We start from the raw sequence: 25,876 nt of genomic DNA, 5'->3' as shown, positions 1-25,876 counted from the left end.
GTTGCCCATTGCTTCTCCAATTTAAACTTTAATGGCTCTGAGAGGGGCTAATTTTTCTTTGCCCTGTTGCGCTAGCAACATCTACTGATTTATGATCAAATTTCTCTTCACGTGTATTCAATACCAAATAAGTGGCTCCCGTATCTACCAAAAATTCTATTTCTTCATTCCGTAGCTTCAGTGTAACCAGGTGTTCAGCTAGGATTGATTCCCCTGGTCTCCTTCATGCCAAGCTACTTCAAGCATTTTACCCAGATCTCTGGATTCGGGTTCTTCTAGCTTCTGAAGGTTTCTTCTCCCCCCCCCCCACTATCTGGGGCTGATTGTCTTATGAATATAGAGACCAGCTGAATTGCTTTTTCTGGTTTTTCTGGGTTCAAATGAGTATATTTTCTGGTGGTCACCTTCAGTCTTTCCATAAAGGCTGAAGGGGACTCACTTAATTCTTGTCTCGCTTCATAAATTTTGACCCATTTATTGCTTTTGGCATTGCATGTCTTACTCCAAATAAAATCTCTCTCTGACATCTAGTCAACATTCCCCTGGGTCCTGGCTGATTAGGGTCCCACTCGGGATTTGTAGATGGAAAATTCTTATTCATTGTTCTCTGTAAATTCCTGTTAGCATGTGCTCCCTGCACCTGCCTTCTGGCTGTATTCAGTACTATTTTCTTGTCAGTTCCATCAAGTGAAGTATCCAGTATCACAAGTAGAGCAACACTTCAAGTTCTCACCACATTTTCCTCTCTCCAAAAACATTGCCGTAGAATCCTGTGGACGTATCTCACGCTGTTTCTGCCACGCTGGATGATTCCACAGTGTAAAGAACAAATCAACATATGCCACTTCTTCCCGTTTGCCTTCCCTTTTTACAAAACAACATTAATTGCAAGATGGTACGATATTGCAATGTCTCATGTTCTGGCCATTTGTGCCCACCTTCCAATTGATACGTTGGCCACCAATGATTGCAATATTCAATTAATGGTTTCCGAGTTAGTAGGTCATCACCCCCGATGTCTTTCCAGTGCTTCAAAATACATCCCAAAGGTGTTCTCTGTGGGATAGGTTTCTTACTCAGAAATGCTCCCATCTCCCAGTCAACTAGCAGTTGTGATTGTGCGCTATCGCAAATAGTAGTCAGAGGGACTCCAACCCCCGTTAGAGGTCTCACTGGAAATCCGCCACTGGGATCTGTAGCGCCCTGCTAGATATCCCTGGAGACTTCAACCCCCTGTTGAAGACCCCCCTACCCTCGGGTCCCGCTCCACAGGCTTTCGCCTAGCAGAGACTTACCAACCGAGGTACCTCTTGGCCCCAACCCTGCGTGGCTTTTGCCGCGCCTTACGGGCAGGCCCGTGGGACTCAAACCCACTATCCTATCCTATGTGGGAAGCTAACCCCACGTATTATTCTACCTAAGTTTCTTCTTAAAAGAATGCCTTGTTTACTTCAGTCCAAGGGATCTTGCTCAGAATTCTCTGGCCTGGGGATCGGAAGCTCTCCCGGAGAATTCCTTGGGGCTGGCTGCAGGTCCCACGGTCCCGCGGATCCGTCGAGATTCAAAAGCAGGGTCCCATCTGGGGTGCCAAAACTGTTACCGAAAAACGCGGTAAAATCAGAAATATCTATTCAACACAAATCTAGTATTAAAGAGCAGGCATTCTTTATTCACAGCGCCAGACGCACGGGGATCGCTCCTCCTGGCGTGCGTACCTCACGCACCTTTCCCGTACAATTTGTAGATCAAAATTTTAGGTATTCATACATAGTCATTATTGCCCTGTCTACTGATCGGTACAAACTTGCTCGTTCCGTATGTAAATTACTGCGCAGGCTCGGTGGTGGTCCGTGAGTCGGTGGTCGCGATCTCCCCCTGCCAGAATTGCCTTTTGCCTTCTTGGCTCTTAATCTTGGCGGTCTTGGCTAGTTTTCTCAGTCCGCTCCACGAAAGCGCGTTTTGTCATCCTTTTCTGACAGAAGCACGTTGTCTGTTGTTCTGCTGACGTTAACGATCGCCTAGTGACTAAAATGCAGATCAACAGGTGCGCTGATTCGTACGCTCCATGTTCCCGTAATGGAACACCGTCTCTGGTTGGTTGATTTCATCGCTTTGGTTACACCTGTTCCTGTTGTTCAGTTTCTTCTTTTTTGGCTTTGTTTGATTCTCTCTGTGATTCTGTTTTTCTCTGCCTCGCTTTTCCCAGCTCCCCGTCCCTCACTTTGAATGCCCGTTATCCTTCAGCAGCTCACTCTCCCTTGGTTGCCATCCCCGTTTCTGAATTCCTCCTGCTTTGCCACGTAGCCCGTGACTTTTTTCTTAATCTCTCTGTCTGCCTCAGCGCTCCCGCCGCGCTTTTTAATTCGTCTGCTCTGTACCCTGCTACTGTTCTTGCCTTTCTGAGTTCTTCTCTGTCCAGCTCCCTTTCCCTGTTCATGAATTCCTGTTCTTCCTGCACCCGCCGCTGTTCCCTGTGACCTCCGTCTCTCTCTGTCCAGCTCCCTGTGCCTAGGTTTTAATTCCTGCCTCTGCCCGCTGTAGCCCGTCTAGATTTTTCTCTCGGCCTCTCTCTCTGTCCGGCTCCCTCTCTCTGCGTTCTAATTCCACGTTCTCTGTCACGTGGACCCGTGCTATTTGTTTGTCCTCATCTCTCTCTGTCCAGCTCCTTGCTGCTATGTTTTATTTCTTCCCTCTCTCTCTTTGTAGCCCATTGCTGTTGTTGTGTTTTTGGTTTTGTTTTTTTTTTTTTTCCACTTGTTTCTTCGTTTGTCTCTGTCTGCCTCCCAGTGCCTGATCTTTAATTCCTCCTTCCCTGTTGGGCCGCTGTTCCTTTTTTCCATTCTACGTTGTGTTCTCTTTGGTCTCCTGTTCTTATTCATCGGTTCCCTCCTCGCCGCCCTGTGGCTTGTCCCCATTTTAGTGTTGCCTCTCTCTCCCTCTCTCTGGCTTCTTGCCCCTGTTTTTAAAATTCCTCCCTCTCTTCTCTCTTCCCTGTAGGCCGTGTGATCGTCAGCCTTTCTCCACCTCTTTCTGCCCAGCTCTCTGTGTCTATCCATTAATTCTTCCCTCTCTGCCCTGTAGCCTGCAGCTTTTGTCCTTTCTCCATCTTGCTGTCTCTGGCTTCCCCGTGACCCTGTTTTAGAATTGTTTCTCTCTTCTTTCTGTACGCATTGCGATTCCTTTTGCTCCCCATCTCCCTTTGTTTTGGGTGTTGTTTTGTTGTTGTTTTTCTGGCTCCCTGTCCCTAATTCTTAATTCTCTGCCTTCTCGTGCTCTGTACCACGTAGCCCCGTGGTTTGTTTTGTGGTGTTCCCTCCCTGGCCCCTTCCCTCTGTCGTTGGCTGTCTCGGCTCCCTGTCCCCGTGGCTTCATTCTTCCCTTTCTGCCCTGTTCTTGTCGCTTATCTTGTCTTTCTCCATCGCGCTCGGTCCAGCTTCCTGCCCCTATTCTTCTTTCCTCCCTCGCTGTCGTGCTGCCTGCCCCAGGTTCTTTGTGCGTCTCCAGCCTGCTCCTCTTCCTTCTTTGTTGGTCTGTGTCCTGCTCTTCCCTCTTTCTGCTGCCTCTCTTCCCCTCTCTCTGCTGCTTTTATCTCCACCTCCGTCAGGCTCCCTGTCCTTCTCTGGCCGTCCTGTTCCCTGCCTCGTGCCTTCTCACTACACGCACACACGTCCCCCCCGCCCCGTCCAGCCGGATGCCGCTCTTCTCTTCTCTCTTCCTACTGTCCCGTGCCCTGCTCCTCACCTTTGGTGGCCTCCCCCTCTGCCCAGCAGCCCGTCGCCCCAGGAGCCAGGCGACGGACGGTCCGTTCCCTGCCAAACCGGGACAAGCGCGTGCCGTGGCTTAGCCCCAGCTGGCTATTCTGCACCAGGGAGCTGCTTGCTCACTCCACCCTCAGTGGGCTGGGGGAGAGAGCTGGAAGGGTAAGAGTGAGAAAAATCATGGGTTGAGATCAAGGCTGTTTAATAGGTAAAGCAAAAGCTGTGCGTGGAAGCAAAGCAAGGAATTAATTCGCTCCTCCTTTTCGGCGGGCAGGTGTTGAGCCACCTCTGGGAAAGCAGGGCTCTGTCATGTGTAACGGTTAGTTAGGAAGAGAAATGCCGTAGCCCCTGCCCCCTCCCCCCCCCAAGGACTCCCCCTTCTTCCCCCAGCTGCGTGTGCTGAGCATGATGTCAAATGGTATGGAATATCCCTTTGGTCAGTTAGCTGGGAAAGCTTTCCCAGCTGTGTCCTCTCCCAGCCTACTTGCTGGTGGGGCACTGAGAGAACCACAAGAGGCCCTGACTGTGGAAGCAGTGCTCAGCAAGAACCAAAACATCTCTACATTATTAATGGTGTTTTGAGCATAAATCCAAAACGTATCCATTCCTAGCTACTGTGGAGAAAATGAGCACTATCGCAGCCAACACCAGCTCCGTGCGGCTGCGGCAACGGCGGCCGAGGTGGCCTTGGGGCAGGGGGGGAGCGTTGGGGACCCTGACCCACGAATGGCTCCTGGGACTTGTTACGTGCGCGCCTGCACAAACACCTGCCCTCTCCTTTGCCCTCAGGGCTGCGTTTGCGCTGCCTTTGCGTGGGGCAAGGGGCTGTGATGGAGCCCAGGGGAGGAGGTGGTGCACTGTGGGGGTGAGGGGAGGGCGCCCCCCGTTGCTGCTGCGCCTCAGCTGTGGGCGGGGTCTGGATGGAGGAGCCCCAGGTGCGGGCGGTGGGGCTGACGGTGCCGGCTCCTCCCTGGAAAAGGGGTGGTGCCCGGCTCCGGGGGGCCAGTGTGAGCCGAGGGCGGAGCGGAGCGGAGCTGTGGCCGAGCGTCAGCGGGCTGCGACTGTAGCGAGGGAGGAGGTGAGCGGGGGCTGGGTGGTGGAGCGCTGCGTCCCGGGTCAAGCCCCGAGGAGGGCTGCGGCGGGGCAGCGCCGGGTCGGAGCGGGCGGTGGGGAGAGCGAGGCTGTGCTGAGGGCTCGGTGGGGCTTCCGGGTGCATCGGCGGCCGGGACGGTGGCCCGCAGGGTCCGAGAGCGGGGAGGGCGGGCTGGCGGCGTGCCGGGAGCTGTGGTGGTGCGCCTGCCGGCTGGCCGTGCGGCCGTGTTGTGGCGCAGAGCGTGCCGGGAGGTGTAGTCCTTGCGGCGCGCGGCTGCCGGGCGGCCGTGTTGTGGCGCAGAGCATGCCGGGAGGTGTAGTCCTTGCGGCGCGCGGCTGCCGGGCGGCCGTGTTGTGGCGCAGAGCATGCCGGGAGGTGTAGTCCTGGCGCAGTGGCTGCCGGCCCTGTCACGTGGTTCGCCGGGGCGTGGCGGGAGGCGCGGTCTTCCGGCGCTCGGGTGCCGGGCGGCCGTGCCGCGTACGGTCGGCGCGGTGTATTTTTGGGGTTGGATTCGTGTTGATTTCTGGGGGCTTCCAGGTGCGGCCGCTCCCCGAGAAGCGGTGAGTTCCCCGGGAGCTGACAGAAGGGAAGAGGGAAAGGAGGAGGACCTTTTCCCCGTGCCCAGGGCGCAGATGATGGCCGCCTCCCCGGCTCGCCGGAGCTCCCGCTCAGCCTCCCCTGGCCCCCCCTTGCCCCGTGCGCCTGCCCCCAGCCCCGGCACCTCCCCTGAAGCGTGCTGCGTAGCCCTTGGCCGCCCCCAGGCCCTGTCGTGAAGGCAGCGAGCCGGCCCTCAAGCGCACTGGATTCCCCCTCGGCGCAGGGGCCCGTAGCAGTAGCGCGGGCAAGGGGCGGTGTGTCCGGAAGCCCCTGCGCAAGGAGAGGCTTTGGTCAGGGTCGATGGACGGTAATGACGGTCGCTGTTTCTTCTTTCCCTCTCCCAGAGACCGTGCTGAGGACGTGGTTGTCTGTCCTTCCCCCGGGGACGCCGTCGACTGCGGCCGTCTCAGGCTTGCGTGGCTTCTCTCTGCCCGGCTTTGCCATCCTCGCGGCGCCGGGGCGAAAAGGGACACACAGAGCCCTTCCCGGCTGTGGACAGGAGCTGCCTCGGCTGAAGCTGGAGACGCCAACGAAAGGTAAAGCAGAAGAAACTGAAGGCGCTCTGGCTGCCAGCTGCCTTCCTGCTGCAGGCAAGAGAGAGCCTGTCCCTGCAGGTGAGGGAGGAAGGATCCCCCTTCATAGTCCGCAGCGGGACAGGCCACCAACGTGCACCGCAGGGTCCGTACGCGTAACCCGGAGTTGGGTACGGGCGTGTAGGGCACGAGCGAGCTAGGCTACGTGCCGAGGAAGCCTCATCTCGTAAGAGCGGTAAGACACCCACGTATCCTCTTTAGGTGGAGGTCGGCCTAGAGTCTGGAGCTGCAGAAGAGGCAGGGAGGAGAGGAGGGGAAAGAAGCATGTGAACGGCTAAATTGTGCCAGCAGCGCTGAGAGCGAGAGTAGCGGTGAGTCCTGGGCCACTGGGGCCCCGTTGCCTCTCTTGTGCGTCCTGGGCCCTCCCTGTCTCTCCCCTGGCCCCCTCTCTTTCCTTACCTGCTGCAAAATTTTTTTTTGTTTCTTTTTTTTTTTTTTTTGCGCCCCCCGCACCTTCTTTCTCCATCTTGCTCTGAGTGGCTCCCTGCCTCCCCGTCTTTTCAGTCCTCCCTCTCTCTGTCCTGTAGCCTGTGGCTACTTTTCTCTGCCTCTCTCTGCCTGCACTGGATTCCCCCTCGGCGCAGGGGCCCGTAGCAGTAGCGCGGGGAAGGAGCGGTGTGTCCAGAAGCCCCTGTGGAAGGAGGCTTTGGTCAGGGTTGATCTGCGGTAATAACGGTTGCTGTTTCCTCTTTCCCTCTCCCAGAGGCTGTGCTCAGGATGGGGTTGTCTGTCCTTCCTGTTCGTCTCTTCCTCTCTCTATTCCTTTGCGCTGGTCCCTCTCCCTATTGTTTATTGTTTTGCTTCTCTGAACCTTTTTTTATTCCCAGCGTTTTCCCGTGACAGGAGCAGCAAAGAAGGGAGCGGAGCATCGGGGTATCCATGGAGAGAGCATTGGGCGTTCTCCTGTCTTTGTGGGGCTGACCCTGAGGAAGTGTGGTACGTGGGTCGGTAGCATGAATATATATATTTTGTGGGTGCACAAACCCGTTTCAGAGTGTCAGAGGGTAAGGGTTTTGTTCTGTTCAGTGTAAACATTGTTCTGTTTGGTGAATTTGTCGAAGATGAGAGTTCAGTGGGGGAGGAAGTCAGCTCTCTGGCTGGTTTGAGGGTAAGGTGGGCTGTACGTGTTTGTCGGTCATCTCTCACCTGCCAGATGTTTTGAACTAGTTGTATCTGGTTTTCGTAGGGAGTCACGAAGGGGTTTGGGGCTCCCCAGTGGCGGGTGCTCTGGCCAAAAGAGAAAGCAGGGTCACAGAGTGCTTCATTTACGGGGCTGGCCTCGGCCATCTACTGCACAAACTTCTGGTATGTAGCAATCGGGACTCGATTTCCTGAAGGAGGAGAGGATGATGGAGCTCGTTATAAGAGCATAATCGTTTTGTCTTCTTTTGGCAGTACGGGCACCCGAGGACCAGCTTGCTTTTGAGGAACGGCACGAGGATGTTGGTGTCGACGCTCAGCAGAGGAAGGAAGCTTCTTTTGGAGGCCAAGAAGATGAAGTAGACTGCTTATTTGTTGTGTTTGATTTTCATTGCGGGGATGGGGAGGGGTGGAACACGCAAAACGCGGTCCTGGGCAGGGGAGGTTTCTGACGTGGGAGGCCGTGAGAGAGATCATGGACGCTGCTGGACAGGCGTTAGAACCCGTTGCTCAGGTTGGACGAACCCAGCAGAACCACCGCACCATCTTAAGTAATGCCTGCTCACGTACTGAGATTTTAGTAGTTGCCCCCGCATCAGCTTTGGCTTTTCCTCGTCGAGCTTGTATTTTGGCAAGAAGCGTCTTTCGTTAAGCGTTTGGGTCTAAGGGGTGTCCGTGAGGCTACGTGGTGCCCATCCCCATGAGATTTTGTGACCATCAAGTGATATTCAGCATCCATCTTATGCCCGTCTCCTGTAACTACTCTGCAGTTTTCGCTTAAGGCTTGATAGCGCAGCGTTAGCTGAGGGCGGCATTTCCCCCGCTGGCCCCTCCACGCCGACGGCGTTTCCCCTGCCGGCCGCTGTCCGTTCCCTGTAACTGTGACTCTTGTCCCGGCAGAACCTTTGCCAAAGCCACCTTTGTGCTCCACAGCAGTCTGTTTTCTGTCTCGAGTATGTTTCTTTTCGGTATCCGATACCCCAGAGCTGTGTACCGTTGGCTCAGGTCTCTTCTTGAGCTTCTGCGAGAAGAGAGAGCCTTCATCTGTTTTTATCCATGTGTCTCCTGGGGTGTTTTTTTGTTGTCCTTTACAATTTAGTTTTGCCCCAGCTACTGAGGTGTTAATTTAGCTGCTTCATACGGTTCCCGATACGCTTGTGTATTTCCACATTTCTTTTCGTGTTTTTTGTCCTTTGAGACTGATCTAGTTCTGTTAAGGGACTGAGCGAGAGAGAGCGTTGAGGTGACTCCGAATGGTTGATGGCTTTACAATAAATGATTTACTTTATAACCAGAGATATTTTTTGAGAAGGGGTTCTTAAAAGATTTCGTTCTGCTTTGCCATTCCGCTGGGGTAGATGAGCCCCAGCCTTTTTTCGGGAGGCTCATTCTCCTCCTGGGCTTCTCTGGTACTGTTCCTTGAGTTGGTTGCAGGTTTTGAGCTGTCTAAGCTCTTTGGGTAGGTGTGTTTTGACATTCAGAGATGGGGAGGTTTCTGGTTGAGGTAAGAGATTAAGGAGCAGTCAAAGTTGAGCAGCAGATATATATTAGAAAGTACACTTGTACGAGCTTTTGTTTTCCCTTGGGTCAGTAAGTTTGTGTTGGGTGTTCAGGGGTAGCAAGATGGTCTAATAGTGTGTTTTGGATTATTTGGTTTTGTGGGGGTGTTATGGTTTTGTCTGGGTTTTTTTGTTTGTGGTTTGTTGGGTTTTTTTGTGTGTGGTAGGTTTTTTGTTTGTTTTGTCTTGTTTTCCAGGAATTTTGACTTGGCTGAAGGTAGAACCTTATATTTTTTCCACCAGTTTTGCCTGTGCGTTGTGCAAGTTGTGTCAGCGCGGCCACTTGAGCGTGCTGTCTGCCGAGAGGTTCTCCACGCGGCTGTTCATGGAGTCGCTCAGGAGTGAGTTACCTACAAAGGGAGAGTGTGTCGCTACACCAGCCACGCCTGTTTGCTTCCCATACTGCTTTTGGTGTTTGGCCTATCAGTGTCCGCCTGTGCTTGAGTCATCTGACACGAACTGTGATTTTTGTGTGTTGCGTGGTTTGACTTTTTCTTGCAGTTTAAGTAACAGGTCGAGGGTTAAGCAGGACAGTCGAGCGAGGCGTGACGGCAAAGGCGAGCAGATGGCGTCGTGTGCTGTGACGGGGCGGGCTGTGAGGTCACTCGTCTGGGATTTCTGCCTTTGGGGTCTCTGTGTTGCCGAACAAGTCAGTCAGAAGGATTTGTTAGTTTGTTTTGCGTGGTGAGCTCTTGCTTTTGGAAAGCAGTGTCCAACATCTGTGTGCCTCTCCGTATTTCCCCAGAAGTGGGCCCGGCATTGAAGGTGACGGTTCCCCAGCCATCGGGGACGGACCGAGAATGCGAGCAGGCACCTGACGTGGCCACTGACCCGGGAGGCACGGATTGGGAGGTGAGCGGAGCCGTGTTGGCATGGCAGGGGAAAGGATGAGTCTGGAATGTGGCTGTTGGTGGAGATGCGCGGTAGGGAGCCGGACACGGAAGGGAGGGGGCGAACAGAGCATCGTGAGAAGGTAGGTCAGCACGTGACAACGGAGGGGTCGTGCAGTGTGAGCACCTATGTGACTAGTTAATGAAGGGACTCACAAAACTATATGCAAAGCGGGATGTCTGCCCCGAGCTCGTTGGGCAAGGTGAGCGATGAACAGGGAGCCGTAGCAGCTGTTATTTTTGAGGTGTGGAATTGTTTGTGAGCGGGCGGCCGCTTCCAGGCGCAGGGGTCGCCTTGTCTCTCTGGTTCTCTAGGCACCGTAGGTGGCGGCGGCCACGACATCCAGCCTCATTAGAGCGTGGGGGAGCGGAAGTTCACGGCGCTTCCGAGGAGGCTGTTGTTGCGGAAGTGGCCGGCGTTGAGTGGTGCGATGCTGAGTGATGGCACCGCACGTTTGGAGATGAAGAGTATCCGTGTGACCGCAGCCCCATCCTACGTAGCCTGTGTGGCCTTTTTAAAGGATGGCTTTTGAGCCCCCAGATTTGGAAGGGAAGCTGAGGGGCCGATGCGGTCTTTGTGCGGGTGGCTGGTCGGTTGGGGGAAGCGCAGGTGGGGCAGGCAGGGGTTGTAAAATCAGCGGAGGGTACCGTTCAGAGACCGGACACATTTGGGCCGAGAGAGGTTGTGGTGTCCTTTCTGCAAAACAGAAGCATCTGCCAGGCAGGGGAGTTCCTGCCTGTGCTTGTGCTGTTGTGTGGATTTTGTAGTCTGTTCCTTACTGTACTTGGGTCTCGATGTGTCTGTTGTTCTCCGTGCTGAGCAGGCACCTAGGTAGCAATATTGAGGGTTTTGCAAGCCCTGGCTCATCGGCATAATGGTAACCGAGAGCTTCCTTTCTCGCATTTTAAGTCTACTGCATAGATTTGTCTTGTGTCTGAAATATTAGACCTTTATAGAAGGTCATCTTTTTGCGGCGGTGATTAAGGCGGCCTCAGTACTGCTGCTGAAGAGCAGTCTGAATACGCAGGGCCCTTTTCTGGGACCTGTTCCCTGCACCTGTACGTTCTGAGGTCTTTAAGAGTGGCTTGTCGCTCGTGCATCGTCCTAGTTGTGGGTATATGGTTTCATCGCAGGTGATGATGGTACGTGACTTCTCTGCGGATGCTATAGCTTCTTCCTCGCTGCCGTATAGATCTTCTCGCCCGGTGGCATCTCTGGGCCGGAAGTCCGTCGTCTCGGTGAGAGTTTTCTTAGGTGCCTCGATCGCGTCGCTTGTAGTATTTGTGAGCGGTGTCGGTCCGTGCACGTCGATGCCTGTGTCAGAGCTGCTCCGCCTGGGGGTGTAGCAATGGTAGAGCGGAGGAAAGAATAGCAATAAGAGTATATGGTTAATGTTAATATGCATAGACTGTTTTGGCAACGCCCGTACAACCCTCGTCGGAGCGAGTGGCCGTTGGCAGCGGGCGAGGATGGTAATTTCTGGGGTGTTTTGTGGGTGCCGAGGGGATGACCGTAGCTGCCTGGGAGAGGCAGCTAGAGTGCTAGCTGAGCAGAGGGCACCTCTCAGCTGTTCAAGCTTGTACGTGCGTGGGGCTTAACATTTGATTGAAGGTATTTCCTTTAATGGCATGCAGTAGTTGGGCTCTAGATGGTATTCCTACGTGGAAGCAAGACCTGTGGAATGGTTAAGCTGTTGCTGTGCGTCCAGGTGACTTGTTCTATCATGCTGTTCTTGCAGAGGATGAAGATGGAGCTGTGCAGGGTGATGGAGCAGAGCTGAGTAGAGCACACTAAGGCAGCGGGTCCGTGTGCGGGATTAAAGGGAAGATGCGACCGAAGGCTATTTGAGGAGCATTTCAGGCGAGCTGGGTCGCAGTGAGGGGGCGCATGGGGCTGGTGACTTTGTTCTCTTTGCTCTCAGGAGCACAGCGCTATCCCTAGGGGCTGGCAAGGTTCTAATTGTGGGGCCGGCGCCCATCGGGTGCTTCTTTTTGCGTTACAGTTTAAAGCGTGGATCGCTCTGATGTTTGAGGAGTTTCTGGGCAGTTGTCGTCTGCGGCGTCGTTCCCAGATGCGTGAACAGCTCTGCTCTGTCGCTGTCTGTTTTCAGGGAGCGTGATTTCTTCCCTGCATCCTTACGTTCTTAGGTCTTGTAGCTGGGCTTCTTGTGCCTCCTCCCTCTCAGTTTTGAGAGGAACTTCTTGTCACGGGCCCTGACGCTCTTCTAATCATTTTGGATCTCGTTAGGGCCTCCTTGCATCCCTGTCAGGGTTCTGCAGGTCTTGTTGCTGGACGAGCTCTTCCGTCCAGTTGTCTCTGTGTTTGCCGAGAGCGTTCTCTCGTCTTGGAGGCGCGCAGTTTGTAGTGTTTCTCATAGCGTTGGTGTGTGCGTTTTGTGAGTTTGGCTCGGAGCCGCCTTGCTGGCCGTGTAGAGTCGGGTAGGTGGCACAGCGATGAGAGCTTAGGGTTCATCTGTTGCTGTGCTAAGGCTGTTGGGGGAAAGGTGGTACCGTCATCTCGGATGGAGTGGCCCTCCTCAGCAGGCAAGGACCGTAATCACCGTGACGTTTTGTGGGCTCGGAGGCCGTGACCATGGCTATCTGGGAGAGGCAGCTAGAGTTCAGCTGAGCAGATTACCTCTGCAGGGTGTTCAAGCTTGTACGTGCGTAGGGCTTCATGTTTGATGTCATATGTTTGTTTTTAATGGCAGGTTATAGTCGGTGTTCAGGAACAGTTAAGGTACTGCTGTGCAACCAGGCGACTTGTTTCGTATTGGTTTTGGAGATGCCGAGGGACGAGTCGTGCAGGGCGACGGAGGGGAACTGAGGGGACCGATGTAAGCGGGTGAGTCGGTGCGTGGTGTATATAGAGGGAAGATGTGACCGATGCCTCTATGACTCCATTGCTCCTTGCGTTTGTCTTTTGTTTTGGTTTTGAAGTAGCGTAGCAATGAGCAAAGGAGGCAAGTCGAGCAAGGCGAGTGGTGATTGGTGGGCTGAAGTAGCAGCTCTTTTCTGAGGTGTTGTGTTGCTGGTGAAGTTATAAGCAACGCGTGTCGTTTGGGTGTTACGGACGGCGGGCGAGGTGCCGTGTTCAGCTGCAAATGACGTAGGCCGGGTGGGAGGCTGTCGAGGGAAAGGGGTGCGAGACGGGGATCGGTGCGGGCAGGCTGTGGCATCGGGCAGCATCTCAGGAGGTGCCTTTTCGCTTGGCTTTTTGCAGGTGCCGCTGGCAGGCTCGGAGTGCTGCTGCCGCACGCCTATGAGAGGTCTGAGAAGGTGGGGCAGAGGCCAGCATCTAAGACCAGAGAATGCTGTGGTCCGTCGTCGAGCTCTTCAGTTTTGTAGGTAACACGTGGGCCGTCTTTGGAACGGCGTATGAGCATTAGAAGTGAGCTGGGTAGTAATGAGGAAGTCACGGGGCGGTGATTTCTCACGAGCGTAACGGTAGTTTACTGTGTGTTGATACGTTTGGTGCCACAAGCGATGACGGAAGCGGGGTGTGATGCTGGAATCTGTGCAGAGCAGGTGAGCCGATGGGCATGTTCGTTTTGATGAGGGGGGTGCTCTGGAAGAGATCTGTGTTGACCTGTGTGATACTTATTGCTGGCTCTGGGTTTTTTTTCTTATGATGAAGAGGCACCTGGCCACTGCAAGAATATCCTGGTTAGCTGGTGTGTTTCTTGTTGTGAAAGGATGCATAATCTGACCCATCTGAAAGCCCCACGGTGTGACTTTGGTTAGAAAGAGATTTTGAAGAATTGAGATATTTCTTATTCAGTGAGGTTGCATTCTATGAACTTGCCATCAGAGTGCATCTTAGAGACGATGTCTTTGTCAGTAGAACTCATCAGCACAAGACTTGCAAAGTATTGCTTTTTTTAAAAGATAAAAAAATCCATGGTCCTTGCGGAGATCCAAGCACGGCACATACTCCAAAGGTTGATGGCATTGGTAGTGCTTGGGTTCTCAGTTGTAACAGTCGAGATACCATAAAATACAGTTCCCCTGCATGCTTCGGTACAGCCGAACGCATTGTGTGGTTTTTTGTTGTGGTATTTTTTTCCCCCCCAAAAAAGTAAAACTGTATCGGGGATCTCTTCACTCACCGATTCTTCTGTCATAAATGAAAGTTTAAAAAAAAGCTAACATCGTCTGATTTACGACGTGACTTGCGCTCTTTCAGCTGTAACTGCCAAGCAGATGTAGGGTACGATTTGTTAGGTGTACTTAAGCAGGTAGGTATTTGTTGTAAATATTTAATGAGGGGCGACTGAATGTTGTGGGGGGGTGTTTCCTGCCGGTATTTTGAGGGAGCGCTCTTAAGTACTTTATTTCAGTCTCGCTTTCGACGCGCGTTTCCCTGGCAGTTCAGCAGCATCTCTTGGGCGGGGCAGCCGGGCGGACGTCCCTCCCGACTCCGTAACACGCCAAAACCCCCCAGTCACGTTGCTGCTGTGTATTTTGGAGATAGATAATCTTATGGCGGGCGTGAACGGCTGTGCGAGTTGAATGAACGCAGAAGGAAAATGGAAAGCTTTTAGAGCCTAGACGCTCATATTGGATGTGCGTAAACACGCGCCCGCCTTCTCAGCACAAAGTGAATTACTGAGATTTATTCTTAATTTTTTACGTTACTCTTTCAAGTTTGACACGCTTCACTTCAGGCTTCGTGGAGCCAGGCAGCAAGACGTGCGGCGGCAGGGCGAGGGCTGTAGCTGCTGCGGTGGGTCTGTAAGCGGAGGTTCCGGTTCCGGTACAACTTTGCCCCGCAGCCTCACGGGGTTATCTCCCCGCAGCGGTGCCGTAAGGAAGGGATGAGACGTTTTCCAGCACCAGCCAGAGCGTTCAGTGTTACGCGAAGGATCTGTTCAAAATGGTATCGGTTAGTCTTAATACCGTTTTCAAGCGTTCCAGTCACTCTAGCTTTTAAAGGATGTGTTGTGTTTTGACGTGACCCGTTTGCCTGGAATCTTGCTGCGGCTCAATTTCCTTCCTACCCCTTATGCTGACTGAGCTCCTCCATTTTCTTCTGTGCTATTTTATTAACGTGCTGAAATATAGTTTGGGATTTCTGTTTTTCAGATGTCGTCTAAGTGTCTCGTGATGCTCAAGAGATGCCTGCCGGTCGTTAAGCGTGGTGAAGGTAAGGGGCCATCCCTCGGCCTGGAGGCTCCTGGCTCTGTCTCCAGCGGGTGCCCCGCAGGTGCGGCCGCGAGGGCTGCCCGGTGGGGAGAGTCGGGGCCCCCAGGGACCGGGGCTGTTTGTCACCCCGGGGAGCCCGTCCCAGTGCGGGAACATGTCCGAGCGGAGCCCGAGAGAGACGTGACACCGTCCTCTGGCACGCTCCTGCTCTGCCGTGGGGCAGGCGCCAGCCTGCGGACAGGGGCTGGGGGGGCTGCAGCTGTTTGGGGGGCTGCCCCACCTTTTAGATTTTAGCAGAGCTCCCCCTTTTCTGGGGGGTGTGGGAGGGGTGTGCGTGTACCTTTGTAAATGGCACTATTAAAGTAATGAGCTGCAGGTTGGAGCAGGTTCCCTTGTTTAGTGCCCTTCTTGGGGGTGAATAAAATTGGGGGAGTCGTGGGGGGGGTGTGATGATGTCATGTGGGGTGCCCCGGTGTCACTGGGGGAGCTGATAATGCGTCAGAGGAACAGGTGAGTGGGGGCGTCATGTAGGGGTTCCCCCCCAAAAAGGGGGGTTACAGCCCCAAAATGCCTGAAAATTCAGGGGGGCTATTACAAAAACCTCTTATATATATTGACATGTGTAATATTAATTTATAGATGCATAAAGGGATTTTGAGATAAGAACTTATCTCTCCTATATTATATAACGGATTTCGGGATACAAAAATTCTGCATCGAGATGCAGGGTTTTAAAACACAAAAGTAACTCGACCGTCTATATATCTAGATCAAAAAATAAAGGAGTTTAAAGTGAAAAGGATAGATGAAGGAATTCAAAGCAGAAGAAAGTCTGACTAGAGCGAGCATCTACGCTTAGTGTGTGTTACATAGTCTAAGTAGATGTGTAATCTAAATAGAGGTTATATAGAGTGAAATAAGCCGAGGTATAACTGTAAGTAGATGTCTAAATAGAGAAGTCGAAAAAGATTGAAGTGTCAAAGGGTAAGTAAGCAGATAGCTAGCCTAAATAGCTGTTTTATGTACGTGTTAATATGGAAGTCTAAACAGGTATGTGTAAAGAGATATTCTGTGTAAGTGTAAATAGCCTAAATAGGTGTAAGTGTAAATATAATAGCTAAGTCTAAACAGATGTTGTATGTAAATGTAAAACAGATAGTATATATAAAATATAGATGTACTCCGTAAGGATGTGTAAGTAGACACATAGTGCAAATGTCTATGCTATGTAAGGTTTTAAAATGCAAAGAAACCACGTTGATAGAGATGTTTATAGAGAAGATTTAAAAATTAGACACACAGCCCACCCCCCAATCAACTGAAGGCACAAAAGCGCTTTCAAATGCTGCCCCTTCCCCGTTCTCCTTCTCCCATCCCGATTTGGGGCCGATTCCCCCAAATGGGGACTTTCCCCTCTGGGGCTGCGTAGGCAGCCTGGGAGCTGCTGCCAGGGCAGACACACACTCCAAAGCCCCTGAGTCTGGGTCTGCAGTGGGGGGTGAAAAACCCCAAACAGGTTTGGGGGAAAGAAAACAATTCGGGGCTCTTGGGAAAGCCCACTCCTGCTGGGTTTGTGCAGTTGGAAAGGAGGGGGGTAAAAAAAGCGGGGGTGGGGGGGCGGAACCCTGCTAACCATTCTCATGCACAAAAGCAAAAAATCGCCAATTTCAATGTTGTGGAAAGGGTGAAAAAAACCCGGAAGTGAACCGTTTGGAAAAGCAATCCCAACTTTTACCTTATGGAAAAGCAAAAAAAAAAAAAACCCCAAACGGACAAAACCAAAGTAACCCGAACAACAACAAAAAAAGCCAAACCATCCAACCGGAAATCACCAAAACTAAATAAACCCACCGAAAACCCTAAACTGGGGAAAATTTGGGGTGAAACACCGGCAGTTTGAGGGGCATTGCTGGGGCTTATCTGGAATGGATTCGCCGGAGCGGGTCAGTTATCTGGAGCGGATCATCTGCTGCAGGTTAGCCCAGGTGAGTCGCCCGTTGTGGATTATCCTGGGGGGACCCCCTGGTGTCAGTCATCCCCATGCATGTTCCCCGTGGCGTGTCTGCCCAGACATGCCCCTGTCCAGCGGTGTCCGCCTCCTCCCCCGCCCTCCCTCTGCGTGTGTCTGTGCCCTCCCAAACGCTTTCCCCTGACATGGCCCCCCCGCATGACTCTTTTTTCCCCGGTGACGTCCTCCCTCTCCCTGGCCTCCTGTTCTGTGCTCGCTGAAGCCTTATGCTTACGCAGGATGAGCAGAGCAGGGTGCTGGCAGTGCAGAGGCGAGGCGAGGCGCTGCCAAGCCAACGAAGCCCAAGGCTCAGCAGCGCACAAGTCCTTTGCAGGTCAGCCACTGGCACCTGGTCTGCCTGGCTGCCCCGTGCCCTGACGCACAGCTGCCCCCCTCACCCCAGGCAGCCTGCCTTCGGAAGGGCAGCTGTGTTCCCCTGATTGATTTTCTTCTTTAACCCTCTAGGACCTGTTGACTTGCTGCTCTCCCTGTCACAGCCCTGATGCCGCAGGCCTACAGCAACTGATGGGGCTCACTCCGGGGGGGTGGGGGGTGGGAAAGGGGACCTTTCTCCCCAGGTCGTTTGTGCTGCTTCTCCTCCCTAGGGCGTGGGGTGGGGGTGAGTGGGGCAGGAGGGAGGACGGTAACGGCCACCTGATTTTTAAAGCAGTCGAGACGGAAGGACTAAAATGCTCGAGGCACTTTGGTGGTGGGCGGTGCGGAGGCAATGACTGACACTGCTGGGGCTGCGGGAGTGGGGAAGGTGCAGAGAAACATGAGCTCTGCGCACGCAGTAACAGTTCCGTTATCCCGGCGAACGTGACCCAGAGCCGGCGCGGGTCTTGCCCCAGAGAAGAGTCACGGACGTCGTGCCGCTGCCGCCGTGCTGTGCTACGGCAGCCGGGAATCGCGCATGCGGAGTGGCGATGGTGGACCCTGCTGACACCGTGCGGCCAAAGTGCGGTACCGCACCCGGAACAGACGCATGCGCAGTGGCGACGATGTGTCACTGCTCGCTGCTGCCACCGAGCGACCGAACCGCGGAACAGCGGGGGCCAGCTGCGCTACCCTGCTCGCGGCAGTCACCGAGCGCTCAAAACCGGGTACTGCAGACGGGCAGCCGCCCGTTCCCGAGGGTGAAGTTTTTTCGCTGGTCGCTGCTGCCACCGTGCAAGCAGATTCCGGTACTGCAGCCAGGCAGTTCCGTATGCACAGTGGCGCTTTACTTTCTGCCCCTGCTTCCACCGACCGCCCAAACGCTCGCAGTGCAGGTGGGCAGCCGCGCATGCGCAGTGGCGCCTTTTTGTGCTCGCTGCTGCCACCGAGCGATCAAACCGCGGTACTGCAGGTGGGCGGCCGCGCATGCGCAGTGGCGCCTTTTGTGCTCTCTGCTGCCACCGTGCGACCAAACAGCGGTACTGCAGGTGGGCGGCCGCGCATGCGCACTGGCGCCTTTTTGTGCTCGCTGCTGCCACCGAGCGACCGAACCGCGGAACAGCACGGGGGGAGCTGCGCTACCCTGCTCGCGGCAGTCACCGAGCGATCAAAACCGGCCACTGCAGACGGGCAGCCGCCCGTTCCCGAGGGTGAAGTTTTTCCGCTGGTCGCTGCTGCCACCGTGCAAGCAGATGCCGGTACTGCAGCCAGGCAGTTCCGTATGCACAGTGGCGCTTTACTTTCTGCCCCTGCTTCCACCGACCGCCCAAACGCTCGCAGTGCAGGTGGGCAGCCGCGCATGCGCAGTGGCGTCTTTTCTGCTCTCTGCTGCCACCGTGCGATCAGACCGCGGTACTGCAGGTGGGCAGCCGCGCATGCGCAGTGGCGCCTCTTTCTGCTCTCTGCTGCCACCGTGCGATCAGACCGCGGTACTGCAGGTGAGCAGCCGCGCATGCGCAGTGGCGCCTTTTTGCTCTCTGCTGCCACCGTGCGACCAAACAGCGGTACTGCAGGTGGGCGGCCGCGCATGCGCACTGGCGCCTTTTTGTGCTCGCTGCTGCCACCGAGCGACCGAACCGCGGAACAGCACGGGGGGGAGCTGCGCTACCCTGCTCGCGGCAGTCACCGAGCGATCAAAACCGGCCACTGCAGACGGGCAGCCGCCCGTTCCCGACGGTGAAGTTTTTCCGCTGGTCGCTGCTGCCACCGTGCAAGCAGATGCCGGTACTGCAGCCAGGCAGTTCTGTATGCACAGTGGCGCTTTACTTTCTGCCCCTGCTTCCACCGACCGCCCAAGCCCTCGTAGTGCAGGTGGGCAGCCGCGCATGCGCAATGGCGTCTCTTCCTGCTCGCTGCTGCCACCGTGCGATCAGACCGCGGTACTGCAGGTGGGCAGCCGCGCATGCGCTGTGGCGCCTTTTCTGCTGGTCGCTGCTGCCACCGTGCGATCAAGCCCGGGTACTGCAGGTGGGCAGCCGCGCATGCGCAGTGGCGCCTCTTTCTGCTCTCTGCTGCCACCGTGCGATCAGACCGCGGTACTGCAGGTGGGCAGCCGCGCATGCGCAGTGGCGCCTTTTTGCTCTGCTGCCACCGTGCGACCAAACCGCGGTACTGCAGGTGGGCGGCTGCGCATGCGCACTGGCGTCTCTTCATGCTCTCTGCTGCCACCGTGCGACCAGACCGCGGTACTGCAGGTGGGCAGCCGCGCATGCGCACTGGCGTCTCTTCATGCTCTCTGCTGCCACCGTGCGATCAAACAGCAGTACTGCAGGTGGACAGGCGCGCATGCGCAGTGGCGCCTCTTTCTGCTCTCTGCTGCCACCGTGCGATCAGACCGCGGTACTGCAGATGGGCAGCCGCGCATGCGCAGTGGGCCTTTTTGCTCTCTTGCTGCCACCGAGCGACCAAACCGCGGTACTGCAGGTGGGCAGCCGCGCATGCGCAGTGGCGTCTTTTCTGCTCTCTGCTGCCACCGTGCGATCAGACCGCGGTACTGCAGGTGGGCAGCCGCGCATGCGCAGTGGCCACCCTTTGTATTCTGCTCGCTGCTTCCACCAAGCGACCGAACCCCGGGACTGCAGGCGGGAGCTGCGCTACCCTGGTAGAGATTTCCACCCGCCCCTTACCCGATCGCGGCAGTCACCGAGCGATCAAAACCGGCCACTGCAGACGGGCAGCCGCCCGTTCCCGAGGGTGAAGTTTTTCCGCTGGTCGCTGCTGCCACCGTGCAAGCAGATTCCGGTACTGCAGCCAGGCAGTTCCGTATGCACGGCGGCGCTTTACTTTCTGCCCCTGCTTCCACCGACCGCCCAAACGCTCGCAGTGCAGGTGGGCAGCCGCGCATGCGCAGTGGCGTCTTTTCTGCTCTCTGCTGCCACCGTGCGATCAGACCGCGGTACTGCAGGTGGGCAGCCGCGCATGCGCAGTGGCGCCTCTTTCTGCTCTCTGCTGCCACCGTGCGACCAGACCGCGGTACTGCAGGTGGGCAGCCGCGCATGCGCAGTGGCGCCTCTTTCTGCTCTCTGCTGCCACCGTGCGACCAGACCGCGGTACTGCAGGTGGGCAGCCGCGCATGCGCAGTGGCGCCTTTTCTTCTCTCTGCTGCCACCGTGCGATCAGACCGCGGTACTGCAGGTGGGCAGGCGCGCATGCGCAGTGGCGCCTTTTTGTGCTCGCTGCTGCCACCTTGCGATCAAACCGCGGTACTGCATGTGGGCGGCCGCGCATGCGCAGTGGCGCCTTTGTGCTCTCTGCTACCACCGTGCGACCAGACCGGGGTACTGCAGGTGGGCAGCCGCGCATGCGCACTGGCGCCTTTTTGTGCTCGCTGCTGCCACCGAGCGACCGAACCGCGGAACAGCACGGGGGGGAGCTGCGCTACCCTGCTCGCGGCAGTCACCGAGCGATCAAAACCGGGTACTGCAGACGGGCAGCCGCCCGTTCCCGACGGTGAAGTTTTTCCGCTGGTCGCTGCTGCCACCGTGCAAGCAGATGCCGGTACTGCAGCCAGGCAGTTCTGTATGCACTGTGGCGCTTTACTTTCTGCCCCTGCTTCCACCGACCGCCCAAGCCCTCGTAGTGCAGGTGGGCAGCCGCGCATGCGCAATGGCGTCTCTTCCTGCTCGCTGCTGCCACCGTGCGATCAGGCCGCGGTACTGCAGGTGGGCAGCCGCGCATGCGCAGTGGCGCCTTTTCTGCTCTCTGCTGCCACCGTGCGATCAAACCCGGGTACTGCAGGTGGGCAGCCGCGCATGCGCTGTGGCGCCTTTTCTGCTGGTCGCTGCTGCCACCGTGCGATCAAGCCCGGGTACTGCAGGTGGGCAGCCGCGCATGCGCAGTGGCGCCTCTTTCTGCTCTCTGCTGCCACCGTGCGATCAGACCGCGGTACTGCAGGTGGGCAGCCGCGCATGCGCAGTGGCGCCTTTTTGCTCTGCTGCCACCGTGCGATCAAACCCGGGTACTGCAGGTGGGTATCCGCGCATGCGCACTGGCGTCTCTTCATGCTCTCTGCTGCCACCGTGCGATCAAACAGCAGTACTGCAGGTGGACAGGCGCGCATGCGCAGTGGCGTCTCTTTCTGCTCTCTGCTGCCACCGTGCGATCAAACAGCAGTACTGCAGGTGGACAGGCGCGCTTGCGCAGTGGCGTCTCTTTCTGCTCTCTGGTGCCACCGTGCGATCAGACCGCGGTACTGCAGATGGGCAGCCGCGCATGCGCAGTGGGCCTTTTTGCTCTCTTGCTGCCACCGAGCGACCAAACCGCGGTACTGCAGGTGGGCAGCCGCGCATGCGCAGTGGCGTCTTTTCTGCTCTCTGCTGCCACCGTGCGATCAGACCGCGGTACTGCAGGTGGGCAGCCGCGCATGCGCAGTGGCCACCCTTTGTATTCTGCTCGCTGCTTCCACCAAGCGACCGAACCCCGGGACTGCAGGCGGGAGCTGCGCTACCCTGGTAGAGATTTCCACCCGCCCCTTACCCGATCGCGGCAGTCACCGGTCGATCAAAACCGGGTACTGCAGACGGGAAGCTGCCCGTTCCCCAGGCTGAAGTTTTCCTCTGGTCGCTGCTCCCACCGTGCAAGCAGATGCCGGTACTGCAGCCAGGCAGTTCCGTATGCGCGGTGGCGCTTTATTTTCTGCCCCCTACTTCCACCGAGCGCCCAAACCCTCGTACCGCAGGTGGGCAGCCGCGCATGCGCAGTGGCGACCTTTTAGCTCTCTGCTGCCACCGTGCGACCAAACTGCGGTACTGCAGCCAGCAGCCGTGCACGGGCTGTAGCGACATTTTGCCGCGCTCACTTCTCCACGCCACTTAGTGACCCCCCGCACGCTACGTGGTGACGTCACCGTGGGGGCCGGAACCGTGTAGGCACAGCCCCTAGCGACAGGTGTTGACCCCTTGCGATAGCCCGTTGAGGGCGGTCCTGATACCCCTCGCCACGCTCTTAGCAACGGGCCCTGCCCCCGGCGATGGGCAGGCGGGCCGTCTGATGTCCGACCCACCTGGCCCCACCCACCCACTTTGGTGCTGTGCGGTGCACTTTGCTCTCTGCTGCCACCCTGCGAGCCTTCCTCCCTCGGGGGGGCTCGGCCCGCCCCTTTTGCGGGGCGCTGTGGGAAGGGCGGGGGCGGGGCCCGGGGGTCGAAGAGCCCCAGCCGGGGCTCGGGCAGCTCTTGCTGCCCCTGGGCTTCTCTGCCGTCGGTGCTCCCGTGTTCCCTCGGGCGGTCGCAGCTTTGGGGCTGTCTCAGCCCCCCCGGGCAGGCGTGCTCTGGCGTTTAGAGAAGCGGAGGCGTTGCCTGAGGTAAGGATTCCAGAGCTTGGCACTCTTTGGCAGCATCTGTACTAGAAAGGTCCCTTGTGGCCTGCTTTGCTTTTTTTCTCCCGGGATGTTGTTTCGGGCGCTGAGGGGGCGGTGAGACGGTTTAGTGGTATGGTGTTCTGTTTGGGGTTTGTTTTTTGCTTTGCTGGTTTTCTTCCCCCTTGTGAGATCATTTCATTCATTTATCATTTCATATTATCATTTACCCCGCGCCATTTCCGTCCCCTTTGGGCAGCAGCGGATCTGCTGCCGCTTCAGGCGGCCGCTTTCTCGAGGGCAAGGAGCTGGGACGACAACGGGCCGCTGCAGGCTCTGGTCAGGGTAAGAGGCTGTTCCCTGGGGAGCCGGCGCAGGGGGAGCGGAGGTACGCACGGGCACTTGTCGGTGCCCCTGACCAGTAAAGGGAAGGTTAAATTGTTAGAGTGCAAATAAATACATTTTATTTAGGGAGGAGTCGTGACTAAATTTAATCGCACCTATTACTGAGCAAACCAGGCAGTCATTATTCCTAATCTGTAATTAAAAAAAAAATAAAGGCAGTCCTTTTTTATGCCATAAATAGAGTTGCGAGTCATTAATAGCTCAATCTAAATACAGCCGTTATTACATCAACTGCAGGCATTAATGACTCCTGATCAGAAACAAAATAAGGACAGTTTTAGAATCTACAATGAAAATTGAACTGGAAAGCTAAATTGGGAGTGGGTAATACTGAAATTGTAACAGGGCTGTTAGAAAGTTCAGAGGCAGCGACAGCTCCTGCTTCCAACCCAAGCAGTAAACGAAGCTTTAGATTCTTAAATGAACAGAAATAAAGGTGAGCTGTTAAACAGTGGCTGGGTTCAAGCGTAGGCATTAAGAAAATTTGCAGGTGCGGGTGATTCCTGACGAGAACTAACAATTCCAGAAGATTTAGATTTAAAATGACAAAGCTAATGGAGTGCCACAACCGCCCGGATGTAACTGCAGCCGCTTTGGGGGAATGCCCCAGCCCTCCCCAACCACCGCTATTAATTACTGCCAAGGAGAGCGAAAGTGAAAGTAGAAGCAGTGCAGGTGAAATGCGAGCAGTACGCTTTTCCTAAGTCATCTCTTCGTGTCAGGAGAGGAAAGAAAATGGAAAGAAGATGTTTGCAGGGGGTCTGTGCTGGGTTGCCTGCGCGTCTCTTCCGTGCGTCCTTGAGGAGACATTTAGCTCCTGTTGGGCGCTCGCAGGTGGAGACAGGGCGAGCTGGAGGCGGGATCGGTGCTGGCCCTGAAAAAGGGATGGGCAACGAGCTGAGAGAAGAGGGGGCAAGGGCTGAAAAAGGGTCTCCAGTTCTGCAGGGAAGGCAGCGGGATGTGACTCGGCAACCGCTCTGAGGAGTGCAGGGTCATTCGCTGCGATGAAGTCAGGGTCTGCGGCTGGCCCGGAGAGGCAGCAGAAATCCCAAACTCTTTGCAGGGGTACCGGCCAGATTAGGGCAACACCTGAACAGTAAAACCATTTAGGGGAAGCAGAGCTGGGCTGCACCGCGTGGCCAACCTCCCTCTTCTCCATGAGTCCCAAAGGGGCAGCTCCAAGAATGTGCTGAGAATTCATCCCTTGCGCTAAAAATGAGACGTAAGTAGCACCCACCCGTGAATTTTATTTTCTCTCTCGCTCTGCGGCTCCTGCCTGCTTGTCTCTCCTCAGTGCTCACCTGCACCCGTGCTCGGATGGGGCAGCTGAGGGAAGGTGCTGCCATCTCCCCAGCCCCGGCGGACCGCCCCTCAGCTGTGTCCTCTGTCAGGGAGCGTCGTCATCTCTCCTGCCTCCCAGAGCGTGTCCTGTAGTGGCAGACGCGCGGGCTTTTCCCTGCACGCGCATACGGGAAGGGAAGCACAGTGAGAGCTGGGCTTGTCAAAGAGTAACGGGGGTGGTGGGAAGCGTAGCTAGAACCGGAGAGCTACAGCGCAAAAGCAAAGCAGACGGGACACAAAAGTAAAATGGTGCACAGGAATGCTGAGGCGAGAACTCCCGCAGCACACAGGAAATCAGTGTCGGAATCTATTTTCTTCTGACTGCCAAATTAAAAATAATGGCACGCTTTGCAACGCTAAGCTCGCTCTGATCGTCTGAACTGTTTCTTTCCAACTCCCCACCGCCCCCAGCACACCGTTCAGCCTCCTCAGCCTGAAATGCCTTGTTTTCCTTCTTTTTTTTTTTTTTTTTTTTATGACAGGGCAACTTCTGTTCCCGAGGTGGTGCCCACAGTACAGCTATCTCTTCGAAGGCAGTTTGGTTTAGGTCAGAGAATGTTTAGCCTGGACTGAATCAGCCTCTGTTTCTATTTCTGGAAATCATCGGTCCTGTGCATAAAGCCCGGAAAAAAGGAAATATGAACCAAAGGACGTGGGGCCTGCAGGGGTAGGAAAATATTTGAGAAGAGGTTCAGTGGGGAAATGATTGTTTGTCTGTGGGGCGTCCAGGCAAGCAACCCAGCTGCTAGAAAGCGGCGCTGTCCCCAGGATGGCCTCGGCGGTCCCGTCGGAGTCGGGGGAACAAGGACAAGGCAGGGTGAAGCATCTGACCTGCCGTGTGGAACGTGACTGTACAAAGCACGTGTGATGCACTGCAAGTTCATTTGTTTAAACTGTGAGTTAAAGAAGGTGTGCAGTTGCTTTGTAAACAGCCGACGCTCTAAAGCTACACCCGTCTAACTGCTAGCTGTATTAAATCTATCGTATTGCTGTTTCTGCATTAAAAAAAGTAACAAACCAACACACCTATGTAAGTACGTCTAAGTACAATGGAAAACCACTGTTTAACGCGTGGCATGTGTGGGTTGTTTTTTTGGGGTGGGAGGGTGGGGTGTATGACAAAAACCTGCGAGAGACACACGCGCATACGCACATGTCATGTTTAGCGCTCACCTAAACCCAAAAAAGAAAATCCACTCTTTATTTTGCAGCATTAGCATTAGCTTCCAGCGCACAGCCTGAGCGCGTACCTCTGCTCTCACCATCTGCTCCCTCTTCAACCGTGTGTGGCTGTCATCATCAGCTTGCACAGGCTTTCCTCGTGCAAGTTTCCGCGACAGCTTACGAGAAGGCAGGGAAACAAACCCAGCAAGACGCGTAGTGCCTTCCTCTATGGGCTCCGTCCAGCCTTTGTTAAAATGAGCAGAAAAGAAATCTGCTGCTGCCTTTACCCTGACTCGCTCTTACAGAGAGCATCTGACTTGACCCGCAGCAAAGCGATGCCCCAGGCAGCAGCACGTATTGGCGCGGACCGCGGTTTCACCCACCTGTTTTACTGCGCCGGTCCTTTCCCACGGCCGATGCCGCAGATGTGGCGCGCCCCACCCCCAAACCTCT

At 55.5% G+C, this 25,876-nt stretch overlaps 1 long non-coding RNA gene across 1 annotated transcript; it reads left to right on the top strand.

Annotated features, from left to right (window-relative positions):
- Positions 1-21,632: 21,632 nt before the first annotated feature.
- On the top strand, positions 21,633-25,271 carry LOC142051362 (uncharacterized). Its single transcript, XR_012658445.1, has 3 exons — positions 21,633-22,858; positions 23,982-24,140; positions 24,742-25,271. It is a non-coding gene; the product is annotated as an uncharacterized LOC142051362 (long non-coding RNA).
- Positions 25,272-25,876: the final 605 nt, after the last annotated feature.

The sequence above is a fragment of the Phalacrocorax aristotelis genome, unplaced genomic scaffold (assembly GCF_949628215.1).
Source record: "Phalacrocorax aristotelis unplaced genomic scaffold, bGulAri2.1 scaffold_60, whole genome shotgun sequence".
NCBI classification, from domain to species: domain Eukaryota; kingdom Metazoa; phylum Chordata; class Aves; order Suliformes; family Phalacrocoracidae; genus Phalacrocorax; species Phalacrocorax aristotelis.
The sequence above is the reverse complement of the archived record's forward strand: the minus strand, read 5'-3'. Positions and strand labels throughout refer to the sequence as shown.